This window comes from Euleptes europaea, chromosome 5 (genome assembly GCF_029931775.1).
Source record: "Euleptes europaea isolate rEulEur1 chromosome 5, rEulEur1.hap1, whole genome shotgun sequence".
In the NCBI taxonomy this organism is placed as follows: Eukaryota; Metazoa; Chordata; class Lepidosauria; order Squamata; family Sphaerodactylidae; genus Euleptes; species Euleptes europaea.
Window position 1 is genome coordinate 49,561,685 of NC_079316.1, and position 12,310 is coordinate 49,573,994.

General features: G+C 47.6%; 1 protein-coding gene across 1 annotated transcript in view; it reads left to right on the plus strand.

The window, feature by feature from the left end:
- Window positions 1-12,310, plus strand: part of DGKD (diacylglycerol kinase delta) — an 80,078-nt gene that overhangs the window by 13,305 nt on the left and 54,463 nt on the right. The gene's annotated exons all lie outside the window — the stretch shown is intronic.

Here is a 12,310-nt window from a genome sequence, read left to right on the forward strand (position 1 = left end):
TATGCAATTATAGGGTGATATATATCTATGTTTTTTCTTCCAGAACCTAACATACCTTTTCTTTATTCTGCAAGTCAAAGCTGAGACAAATAAGGGGTTCTTTCAAACTTTCTTCAGATACCCTTTCTGAAGCCATTTATTCACAAGGCATCAAGACTGCAGCCTAATTTACTTCCTCTGAAGGATGTCCATCTCTTCTTGGTGAAGAGAGTGAAGCAAGGTTTCTTTATCTCTAGACATGCCTTAGCATCATATTCCTTGGACCTCTTTTAAACTTTATCTGATGCATGATGGAACTCATAAAGTGGCAGTAAGTAGTAGCCTTTCTTAGTAGCCTTGTGACTTCAGTAAGTAGTATCCTTGTAACTTCAGTCATTTTCATTCCTTCAGGTACCTGTCTCCAGTGTAAGCTTTTCCATTCTAGGATTTTCTTTCAGTTTTCCATTTAGTGGTCAGAGAACAAAAGGATTTGTTCTTATTTTATTTACCATATTTTTCGCTCCATAAGACGCACCTAGTTTTTAGAGGAGGAAAACAAGTTTTTAGAGGAGTTTCTCCCCTGAGGCAAGGGCATCCTCAGAAGTGGGTTGTTTTCCCTCTCCATCCGGGTAGGCAGGACCAAAGACTTTGACTTCCTGTCCCCTTTGGCGGGAAAACAGCCTGCAGGAAGCCAGTCTTTGTCCTGCCTCCACGGGTAGAGCAGCAGATTTCGCACAGCTCCGTGCTTCTCGATTACATAGGTGTAGTTAGGAGAGATTGTGTTTGTCTTTTCACCCTGTCAAATTCTAATAGTAAGTTGTGTATTCTTTTCCTCTTTGTTGTCGTTCCATACTTGTTCCCTTCCTACCCCCCCCCCCAGTGTGTGAGTATTCCTCTCGGCTTAGAGCCGAGGGGAATTCAAAATGGCCGACGCCATTGTGATCAGGGAGGACGACCTCCTCTCTGAAAAGGACTATCAGAGTGGACTGGTGCAAACCTCCCACAAGACGACCGGCTCTCCCAACGGCCGCGATTGCGGACCCTTAGGGACGTTGCCGCAGCCTGATGAGCCGCCGCTTGAGGGGCCGTCCCGAGTGCAGCCTAAAGTAAAAAAGGCGCGAAAAGCCGCGCCGCTGCACCAGGGCGCTAAGAAAAAGAAACGCGGCACTAAATTAAGCCCTGATCAAAAAGCCGGGAGGAAAGCCAGGCGGACCTCGCTCGCCTCTTCCTGCAAGACGCAGAATCCGGTCCCCAGCGTCCAGGCGGCTCCAGAGTCAGCGGCAGCGACTGGTAACTCAGCGGCAACGGGTTTTTTACCGCCGGGAGATGGCACCCCCCCCCTCAACCGGTGGCGGGCGGCCATTTTTTATCCTGGGAGAATGCAGATGACCTTATTAACTGTGCCCTGCAGCGCCAGTGGTTAGCTTTTCAAGCTTACCAGGCGCGTTTGCCCCCTAATCCTTGGATGGCTCCGAGTATTCCCCCCCCCTCGGGACTTCCCCCCCCTCACCAATGGTTAGACCTAATACTGACAATTCAGTGGAGCCTGGTTCATCAGCAATCCCTAGACTATCCTCATGGCCCACTAAGGCAGCCATGAAGGCACCTCTTATTAACACTGGGGACTCCTTAGCAAATACATCCAAGACTACCTCTTCTTCTCTGGAGGTGGAAGAGGGAGAGAATGAGGAAGGGGAAGAAAGAGAGGAGGGCGAGTTTGACTCAGACGAAGAATTCCTCCAGCCTGCAGAACAACATAATAGACTGTTCACAGGGGAGGATTACCAGGGATTGTTGGCCAAAGCCATTCTGGCGTTAGACCTAAATGAGGAGACGGATTCCTCAGAGGAGCCCAAATCAAAATGGAAGCAAGGAGTTAAAGAGGTTTTTCCTAGACAGCAACCTCGCACTAACTCGGTCCCTTTCCCTGAATTCTTTCAAAGAGCAGTCAGGGAGGAATGGGACAAGCCTTCATCTAATAAACAGGTCCCTCCTAATGTGAAAAAATTATACACACTGGCACCTCATGCCATGGAGATGCTAAAAGTGCCACTTGTGGACGCACCGATAGTGGATCTCCAATCACCAGGTCTAGTGCCAGAGCATGGTGCAGGGTCCCTAAGGGACCAATTGGATAGAAAGTCCGACTTTTTAGCAAGGAAGGCTCATGAGGCCTCTGCATTAGCGATTCAGGCCAGCGCCACCACATCCATATTCGCCAGAGCATCATACCTATGGATCAAAAAGATTATACAGCTGGTCCCTGAGGATAACATTAGGGCACTCGGTGGTCTGGAGAGAGTACTCAATGCTACCTCACTCATGGCAGATGCTTCACTCGACACTATGTCGTTTGTAGCTAGATCGATGGCCTCAGTCACCGCCCTCAGACGGGCCCTGTGGCTAAGGGTTTGGCCGGCCGACCTTAAGGCTAAGACCTCCTTAATGTCATACCCGGTGAAGGAAGGTCGTTTGTTTGGTGAAAAACTAGATAGTATTCTTATAGAATCCAAAGATAAAAAACAGGTTATGCCTATGCAGATAAAAAAGGATCAGAGATCTACCTTTCAGTCCTTTCGTTCCTTTCGACCTTCTAACAGATTCAGAGCTGATTTTCGGAGAGGATCCTGGGGACCATCTAGAGGTTCCTGGGGCACTCGACCCTTCAGAAGAGGAGGTAGATTCCAGAGAGGCCAGGGACCCCAGTCCAGACAAGACAGGGGAGACAAGTTTGCCAAAACCAATCAACAGTGACGCCATCCATCCCCAGGTAGGGGGGAGACTCCAGCAGTTTGCTGCAAGGTGGACTCTGTCCAACCCGGACAAATGGGTCTCCAAAATCATAACTCAAGGCTACCTACTAGAGTTTTCAACCTATACTGCAGATCGTTTCCTCAGATCCCCAATCCCCTCCAGGTCAGGGAAACACAGTGTTACGCTGAAAGCAATACAACATCTACTCCAAATCAAGGCCATAGAACCGGTTCCGGCCCTCCAGAAATGCCAGGGAGTATACTCAATATTCTTTACAGTCCCCAAGAAAAACGGGGACTGGCGGGCCATCCTCAACCTCAAGTACATCAACAAGAGGATGGCCCACAAACACTTCCGCATGGAGACGGTCAAATCTACCGTGGAGTCCCTTCTCCCTGGCACTTTCTTGACTGCCGTGGACCTGACGGAGGCCTACCTCCATATTCCGATTCACCCTTCCCACAAACGTTTCCTTCGTTTTGCCTATGGAAACGATCATTTCCAATTCAGGGCCCTCCCTTTTGGCCTTACTTCCGCCCCCAGAGTCTTTACCAAGACATTAGTAACGGTCATAGCCATCCTCAGACAGGAAGGAATCCAGGTACATCCGTACCTGGACGATATCCTGATCTGCGCCCCTACTCTGGACCTGTCCAAACGACAGACGGCCAGAGTTATCCAAATTCTCCAGGAGCATGGATACTTAATAAATTTTCACAAAAGCTCCCTGATACCATCACAAACCGCCATCCACTTAGGGGTTCAGATCAACTCAGTGTCCAATTCCATTTCCTTAACCAAGGAAAGAGTGGACAAGATTATCACACTTTCTCTATCCATAGTCAGACAGAGAACAGCCAGACTGATGACATTAGCCAAACTCATGGGTCTGATGGTATCATGCATCGCAGTAGTACCATGGGCCAGATTCCAATCACGACCGTTGCAGTGGATGTTGAGTCCCCATCAGATAGACATTTCCAGAAAAAGAATCAAAACGATAGTTATTTCCCCACAGGTCAAACAGAGTCTATGTTGGTGGTCCTCCCCAGCGAACCTATACAAACAAACACAGTACATACACGAGGAGCCTCTACAAATATTCTCAGATGCCAGTCTAACGGGCTGGGGGGCCACCCTAGGGGAACACCTAACCCAGGGACGATGGTCCCTTCCGGAAATGACACTTCACATCAATTTACTGGAGCTCAGGGCAGTAAATCTTGCCCTGCGGGAATTTGCTCCAAAAATAAAAAATCATCACATACTTATAAGAACGGACAACATATCCACGAAAGCGTATCTGAACAAGCAGGGAGGCTCCAGATCCTCCTCCCTCCACAAGGAGGCGGCCAAAATCTTCTCATGGGCCCAAATGAACATCCCCTCGATTCGGGCAGAACATATCAAGGGGACCCTCAACGTACAAGCCGATTGGCTAAGCCGCCAAACTCTCGACGAAGGGGAATGGGAATTAGACCAGGATACATTTCATCTAGTTTCGGAAAAATTTGGCACCCCTTCTCTAGACTTGTTCGCCTCAGAACAAAATCACAAACTACCAAGATATTTTTCCAGATTTTTCCATCCAAAGGCGGAGGGCACAGACGCCTTACTGAGCGATTGGCCAAAAGGTCTCCTGTACGCCTTTCCACCCATTCCCATTCTTCCCAAAGTTCTCCGCAAAATTCAACAACAGCATGCCAATGTCATACTCATAGCCCCATATTGGCCCCGCAGACCTTGGTTTGCGAATCTAAAAAGAATGTCTTGTCAGGATCCATGGCAGATTCCACCGAGCAGAGCCATACTACACCAGGGTCCCCTGAATCACCCAGACCCCCAATGGTTCTGTTTGACCGCCTGGCACTTGAGAGGCGATCTCTTTTAAATCAAGGGTACTCCATAGAAGTAGTTAATACTATTCTGGAAGCCCGTAGACCATCCACTAGACGAATGTATAATTCATCATGGAAAGCATTTGTTAGATGGGCCAGACGAAAAAAGGTCAATCCTCTCTCACCCTCTGTATCCGAGATTCTAGATTTCCTACAGGAGGGAGTACAACTTAAACTCTCAGCTTCGACTCTAAGGAGACAGGTAACCGCTCTATCTACGGTGCTACCCTTCGTAGATGGCCTTCCTATCTCAAATCATAGACACGTTGCTGCCTTTTTAAAGGGAGTGTCACAAACTCAACCACCAGTCATTCACAGATTCCCATCCTGGAACTTAAACCTGGTTTTAAAAGCATTAATGGCTCCCCCCTTCGAGCCACTTAGGACAGTTCCTATTAAATACCTTCGCATGAAGGTACTGTTCCTAACTGCTATCACGTCAGCTAGACGGGTGTCGGAGCTCAGAGCCCTTTCGATTAGGACAGGCCTCTGCGTATTCCATAAGGATAAGGTGGTTTTGACTCCAGACCCAACGTTCCGGCCTAAAATCAATTCTCATTTCCATAGGGCTCAAGAAATTAATCTTCCCTCTTTCTGCCCTTCACCATCAAGCGACAAAGAAAAACAGTGGCATTCTCTAGACCTGCGCAGAGCTATTCGCATATTCATAGAACGTACTAAAGAGTTTAGACAAACAGATTATATGTTTATTGGAATTTCAAACCCTTCCAAAGGAAAAAGAATGTCAGCGGCTTCCATTAGTTATACCCTCAGACAGTGTATCTCAGAGGCATACAAATTGACCGGTACCCCTTTACCAAGGGGAATCACAGCCCATTCACTCCGCAGCATGGCAACATCAGCAGCCTTTGATAAGCAGGCACCTATAGAGGAAATATGTCGAGCGGCCACGTGGTCTTCCGTATCGACGTTCGTTAAACACTATAAAATTAACGTCTGGTCCTCAGCACAAGCGGCCTTTGGGCGCAGAGTGCTCCAAAACGTAGTAGAATAATAAGTTACCCACCCATAAGGGAGCTCTTTAAAGTCCCACTTCTGAGGATGCCCTTGCCTCAGGGGAGAATGGAGCCTTGGACACTTACCGTAGAGGCTCTTTCTCCTCTGAGGCGAAGGGCATCCTGCCCATCCCAATTAATTAGTTTACGATAAAAATTTCTTCTGAATGACGTATCAAGTGAATACTTTATGTTTTTTCTGGAGTCTGTTTCATCAAGGTTTCCAGTTTCGCATCAATTTTGTGAGTCCGTGTTCCAATAGTGCTGTTTTAGCTAGGCTAGACGATAACTGGCTTCCTGCAGGCTGTTTTCCCGCCAAAGGGGACAGGAAGTCAAAGTCTTTGGTCCTGCCTACCCGGATGGAGAGGGAAAACAACCCACTTCTGAGGATGCCCTTCGCCTCAGAGGAGAAAGAGCCTCTACGGTAAGTGTCCAAGGCTCCATTTTAAAGCAGAGTCCCTGGAAGCCGGGCGGGGGGTCTTGAAAGTTCTCCACACTGCCATCCCAGGCAGCGTAGAGCACTTTCAAGACCCCCCCCGGCCCGGCTTCTAGACACTCCCTGGAAGCCCGACGGGGGGTGGTCTTTAAACTCCTCCGCGCTGCCATACCAGGCAGCACAGAGCACTTTCAAGACCACCCCACCCGACTTCTAGGGACTCCCTGGAAGCCCGGCGGGGGGTGGTCTTTAAACTCCTCCATGCTGCCATCGCAGCCAGCGCAGAGCACTTTCAAACCCCCTCCCGGCCCGGCTTCTAGGGACTCCCTGGAAGCTGGGCGGGGGGGTATTTAAACTGCTCTGCGCTGCCTGGGATGGCAGCATGGAGAACTTTCAAGAACCCCCCCCCCCCGCCCGGCTTCCAGGGACTCCCTGGAAGCCGAGCGGGGGGATATTTAAACTGCTCTGCGCTGCCTGCCTACGCAGTGCAGAGCAGTTTAACCTCCCCCCTCCCCCCACACTTCCTGGTCCGAGGCTCAGCTGTTGGGCAGGTCCCCGCCCAACAGCTGAGCCTCGGGACCAGGAAGCGCGGGGGGAGGTTAAACTGCTTTGTGCTGCCCGGGCAGGCAGCGCAGAGCAGTTTAAAAACCCACCGCCCCCCTTCCCGGGACTCCCGGGGAGGGGGGAGGTTAAACTGCTCTGCACTGCCTAGGCAGCTTTGCCCTTCTCCCCGGGGCCGGATTCACACACATTCGCTCCATAAGACGCACAGCCATTTCCCCTCACTTTTGAGGAGGAAAAAAGTGCGTCTTATGGAGCGAAAAATACGGTATATTTTAAATGGGTTTATACTGCTCTTGAGAGGATTCTAGCTCTTGCCGTTACTGATACAGCAAGATAGGCATGGCTAGCAGTCTTTAACCTGATCTTGGTTTTCAACTTTGTCCCCTCTAAAAATGTTATTTGGCTTACTTGCTTGAGTTTCTGAGTATCCTGGAACAATCTAATCTGCTGGTTCAATTTTTGCAGTCCACTTTTTCTTTGGTTGTGGCTAGGGCTGTTGAAAAAAAAATTTCTTTATAGTTCGGATTAGGCCGAATTTGGCCCATCTGGATTCGGGATACGCCGAAGTCCGAACTCCCCCGCTTCGGGTCCGTGCAATTCGGCGCAAATTCAAAGTTCGGGGAAAAAATTCGGCCGAATAAAGCCATTAAAAACACAACCGCGCCTTTCCGCGGCTCTGGGGGGGCATTTTTGGGGGTAGAGGTCCCAAACTTTGAGCGGAGCTTCAAAGGACGTTTCTTGAAAGACCCCCCCAAGTTTTGTAAAGATTGGGTCAGGGGGGGCTGAGATATGGGCCCCGAAAGGGGTCCCCCCCACCCTTAATGTGCATCTCTGAGCAGAGCTTGCCGCCCACGCACAAAGCTCCCAGCCCCGACAAACAGCTGATACGTTTGCAAAGCATTGCAACACAACTGCAAGCAACACGACAGCAAAAGCAGCACAACCTTGTAAGCAACACCTTTGCAACTGTGCAAAGCAACACCTGACACCTGGGAGTTTGCAAACCATGGAAAGAGACAGAGGCAGCTAGCTATGCATAATGAGCAGGAGGGGGTGGAATTTCCCCTTTTGCATCGGGACCAGGCAAATGCATTTTTAAGTCACCATTTGAAAACCAGTTTTGAGAAAGCATCAAAATAGACCTAACCGATCTTATGAATGAGGGAAAACCTGAGGACACACAACTGAAGCCCCCCCTCAAACCAGGGAGAGAGAGACTTGAGGGGGCACACACACCCCAGGCAGAACGGGCGAAAGACCCCTTTGGCTTCCCCCCCCATCCACAGAAACTGGTCCCTCCCCACACACACACAGACTCTGCTTCCCCCCCACACACACACACAGGAGAAAAATTATAGATTAAAGCCCCCAACGGGGTCTTACTGTAGCTGTCTTCTGTTCCATCAGGAGGGGCTGGGAGGACTGGGTAATCCAATACGATTCTATTTAGGCACGGGAGGTTTTGCCTTGGATTTGCCGCTCTGGAGATGCATACAGGATCGGGTGATCAATTCCCATTCATCCCAATAGGGAAAAGGGGAAAGCCCATATCTCGGGACCCCCTGACCCAATGTTTACAAAACTGGGGGGTCACTTAAGAAGGCTCGTCTGAAGCTATGCTGAATGTTTGGGGGCTGCACCCCCGGGCTGCACCCCCAAAAATGCGCCCCCTGCAGCCACGGAAAGAGAAAAGGGGGGGAGCCCATATTTCTGCCCCCATTGAACCCATCTTTACAAAACTTGGGGGGGGCTCTTAAGAAGGCTCGTCTGAAGCTATGCTGAAAGTTTGGGGGCTGCACCCCCAAAAAGCGCCCCCTGCAGCCACGGAAATGGAAAAGGGGGTGGAGGGAAAAGGGATGTAGCCCATATCTCGGGACCCCCTGACCCAATGTTTACAAAACTTGGGGGGTCTCTTAAGAAGGCTCGTCTGAAGCTCCGCTGAAGGTTTGGGGTCTCTACCCCCAAAAATGCACCCCCTGCAGCCACGGAAAGGAGCAGATGTGCACACGCACCCCCCCCACGAGGATTTCTCTCTCTTTCTCTCCCTGGCCGGGCCGCGCAGGAGCTGATTCCTCCAGTACTCAATCCTGACTGATTGGCCAGAAGAAGACCCAGCTTGGCCACCGATTGGCCGGGGGAGAATGTTGCTTACTGACGGTTATACTGCTGCTCCCCGAATTTGCCGAATTTATTCGTGAACTCCCGAACTCGCTGAATTCGGCTCCCCCGTTTTCCCGCCATTTTTGAGTTCGGTTCGTCTCAAACTAAAAACCGCAGAATCAGGGGAAATTCGGCTGTTTTTCAGTTCGGGCCAAACCGAATCGACAGCCCTAGTTGTGTCATGGAACGGAATGTATGAACTGACATGCAGGTGAATCAGTAGGTGGAGGATTGGACTATTGTCATGCTCTCCACTTGGGGCTAGCCTTGAAGAATGTTTGGAAGCTGCAGCTAGACTGCTAGTCGGGACCAACTATTGGAAGCATGTGACCCCAATACTACAGCAATTACACTGGCTACTGATCAACACCTGAGCTCAATTCAAGATGTTGATTTTATCCTTTAAAGGCCTGCATAGCTTGGGAGTAGGGTATTTGAAGGACTGTCTTCTCCCATATGTTCCTGCCTAGGAATTAAGATCATAGGGAGTGGCCCTCCTCACAATCCCACCAATCAAAGAAGCTGATCTGGTGGACACACAAGAGAGGGCATTTTTGGTGGCAGCCTAACAATTATGGCATGACCTCCACAGGGAGGTGCACCTGGCGCTCTCACTGCCGATCTTCAGAACACAGCTGAATACTAAGACTGCCCTCTAATTTGGTTTTTTTAATTTATTGGCAGTCTTAATTGAGATTTGAAACTGTCATCTTTTATGTGTTTCATAAGTGTTGTTCTATTTATATTGTGAGCTAGAAAGTTGGCTGATACATGTTTAAATCTATAAAGTAATCCAAGCCAGTGTGGTATAGTGGTTATTTGTTGGACTAGGATCTTGGGAACCCAGGTTCAAATCCCAATCTGCCAGGAAGCTTGTTGGGTGATCTTGGGCCAGTTATACACACTCAGCCTAACCTACCTCAAAGGGTTATTGTGATAAAATGAAGTGAGAACAATGTATGCCACATTGAGCTCCTCAGCGGAAGAGTGGGATAAAAATATAACAGATGGCAATTGTTCTGGTTCTTCCACCTCTGTGATTTGTTCCTGTAGGGGGTAGAATTGCATCAATGTGCCAGGGTTTTTATGTGTATGTGTGTGCTTAATTAGAAATACTGGAATATTTGGTTTTGATGTTACTGAAGTGCCAATTCCTGTGGAGACACAAAAAGGTTTCAGCTAATAATTGTTTATGGAAGCAGTACTGTGAGGCAATGTCTTCATTTTTTAATGAAGATTTTGAGAGGTTCGTGACTAACTTCACGTTACAGACACGATCCTAGAATTTACCTGCTAATTATTTGGTATTCTAGTCTGATAAGTATCTGCTTGATAGCCGTGTGCCCCCATTCTTTTTGCATTTTACCATTTGGTTGAGAAAATGGAAAAATCAAGTTTGTTTTCCAACAGACGCGTGAAAAGAAACAGTTGTGTCACATTCTCATTATTTCTCTTTCTTTCTAGTTCAAGTTATCTGTAGAAGGGAGTTGAAATTTGTACTGGATGGCATTGGTGTTCCTCAGAAAGCAGTTTTACACTAGCTGCTGGTAAAATTGAGTTTGGCAAGGGGAACTATGCCAAAACTGGAATACTACGACTGCTTGCAAGGGCAGGCATCCCTAGTTCAACTTTACGTACCATAGACTAGGCTTGTAAATAGCTGCTTGCCTCCTCTCTTGTAGCAAACAACAATTCTATCCCACTGACCAAGAAGGGAAGCTTTTGTAGGTGGGAAAATTTTGATTCTTTTCTTGCTGTAGGTTGATGTGGAATAGATTACAAATATGATAATTTGTGGACAGTCTGGTTAGAAAGGTGGGGGGAGCTTTTACTCTAGTATTTTTGGTGGGCTTTTTTGCACAGTTGGCTTACCCACTTCAAAAACCAGCTTTTAATTATCTTAAGAGAATTTTCATATCTAGGAAGATCAGTAACTCTTTGCTCCCCCGCCCCCCGGTCACTGGAGTGGAATGTCAGCAGCACTTATAATAAAAATAGTAGTGTAGTTTATCTTAATTGTTGTATTTGCTGTCAAGTGTCAATTGATGACTTGGTGCTATATTGAGAGCCTCTGATTACAGAACAATCTCACAGTCGGCTTTATGAAATTACTGCAATATTTTCTCACAACAGGGTTTGCTAGACCAAATTGCTGAAACTATGCCTGTAGCTATTGAAGGTGGGATGGAAGAGGTGTTAAGTGCAATACTCAAACCCAACATTATGTCATTTGCCACTGGCAAAAGCTGTGCACTGGTAATGAATTCATGTTGAAGCCTTTGCTTTAATTTGTGCCTTTGACCTATTTTTAAATGTTCCACTTTGGAATGATTTTAAATGTATCATTTGGTATTTATTATCTTTCCTCAGCCGGTTTAACAAATGTGTCTTGTACAGAGAGACTAAATGAATGTAAGCTAAACATAGCAGTGTAGCCTGTATATGCATATTATGTGAATGAGTGTAGGGAGGGTGGGTGAGTCTGTGTGTCTTGCTGTGGAGCAGTGAAAAAAAGTCGAGAATTCTGTGTGTAGACAAACTTGGCTCTTCAGCCTTGGGAAATGGCAGCCCGCCAGTCTGCAATGAGTCAGAGCCAAGAATATGTGAAAATAATACCAAATATAAAAGCTGGAAAGATTATTCTTGCCTTTTTTATTACTGTCCCTTAAATATGCAGATCATTTCCTGTGGTAGTAAGATGCTGATCACTTTACTGCTGTTCTAAGTTTAGTCAAACAGATGAGATCAGAATCCTGATTTGACAGGACAGGGCTTTGACCTCAGCCTGTGAGACTTCTATGCTTTCTGAAGACTTTAGTGCTTTTTGTATCATCAAAGTTGGTTAAGTTCACCTTGACAAGCTTGAAGAAGTGTATCTTTCTCACACTATGATAACATCTCTCAAACACAGGAAAGGAATATCTGCACTTTGTGTTTTACTGTTGTTTATTGCAGTTGGATGTAGATAAGATCACCAGCTCAGTTTTATGAGTGTTCTGGCTACTTCCAGCAGAGGGCAGCCTAACAATAAAGCATACTGCTTTCCAGTGCAATACTGTGCATCCTTTATTTATTATATTTACATCCTGCTTTTCTGACAGTAGTCTCCCAAAGCTGCTCACATTAATCAAGAGACAGGCCTCTGCCCTCAAGCTCACAAGTTAAATAGTCAGGACACGCAAGGGAAAGAGAGGAGAGAGAGTAGGTAGTCAAAGGAGATCAGTTTGAATGTGTCAGACCATTAGAATATATATCCAACTGAGACTAGGCTGATTTTCTCTTGTTGGTTGTTCTTGCTCGGATGGAGGTGTGCAGCTGTCCTGTGGCTCTTAGTCCTCTGGCCAATGACAGGGGCAAACTGCCCTTCCCTTCACCTCTGCAGTTTCTGGGCCATGAGCCATTCGAGCAGTGTTCTTTCTGTCAGGAAAACTCTCTGTCACTGTTAATTTTTGCTTGAGGAAAGGAGGGCATGCTAGAACATTTGGATACTCTCCTACCCATTA